Here is a 1,280-nt window from a genome sequence, read left to right as displayed (position 1 = left end):
GTATATATGTTATATATATATATATATATATATATATATATATATATATATATATATATATATATATAACCTGCGAAACTAGTCGGGAATAAAATCAGACTAAGATTCCTGTATTTTCTTCTCCACCTACGTATATATATATATATATATATATATATATATATATATATATATATATATATATATATATATATACATATATATATATATATGCATATTATATATATGTATATATACATACAGAGACAGAAAGATAAATAGGCAGATAAATCTAAGTCGCTTTAATATCATTCTCGTTTTAATGCGTCATATTGTGTACTTAACTAATTCATACTTCTCAAAATAAGAATAAATAATTTTAGGAATATTCATTCTCGACACAAAAATATTCCTTTTTCAGACTTTCATGTATTTCATGAAGCAAATTCTAGTTTCTTCGTATTTTCATTTCGTATAAATCGCACTTTTTTTTTTTTTTTTTTTTTTTTACTTCAGTCTTAGTTGCTGGAACTGCACGCCATCTGGTGGAATCGATGTGGAAGGTGGAGAGGAAGGCGTTGGGGAGGTGGAGGTGGGTTACAGAATGCAGGGGTTGGAGGGGAAGAGGAGGGGATGTGGAAAAGTGGAGGTGAGGAGGTGGAGAAGGGTCAAGATATGGAATAAAATAGAAGAAAATGAAAATAAATGAAACACAAACCAAGACACTTGAATGGACAGGGGGAAAATAATGATGGTAATAAAAAATAAATAACAACAACAACAACAACAACAACAACAACAACAACAACAACAATAATAATAACAATAAAATGAGTCAGAATGGAGCGAGTAATAAGGGACGAGTAGAAAGAAAAGATGGTGGTTATGATAATGATGTTAAAAGTGGTGATAATGGTAGTGACGGTGATGGTGACGGTGTTGTTGATAGTGTTAATAGTACTGATGGTGGTAATTGTGATCTTTATCGTGATGATGTCGATAGTGATCTCCGTGGTGTTGTCAATGGGGATGTTGGTGATAGTACTAATGCTAACGTGCGATGTGTTAGTGGTCGTGTTGATGGTGTTAGTGGTTGTGTTGATGGTGTTAGTGGTCCTGATGGTGTTGGTGATTATAGTGGTGTTGATATCGTGATTTATTTTTTCTTCATGGTCTCCGATTTCTACACTTTTTCCATAAGCGAGAGATCCAGCACGTGACTTCACTCGGGACCTGAGGAACGCGATATCTCAGTTTTAATATCTCTCGAATGAGTGAATCCTGAGCAGCGAAGCGACAAT

The sequence above is a fragment of the Oratosquilla oratoria genome, chromosome 31 (assembly GCF_046742065.1).
Source record: "Oratosquilla oratoria isolate Oo_2021 chromosome 31, ASM4674206v1, whole genome shotgun sequence".
NCBI lineage: Eukaryota > Metazoa > Arthropoda > Malacostraca > Stomatopoda > Squillidae > Oratosquilla > Oratosquilla oratoria.
Note: the sequence above shows the minus strand (reverse complement) of the source record.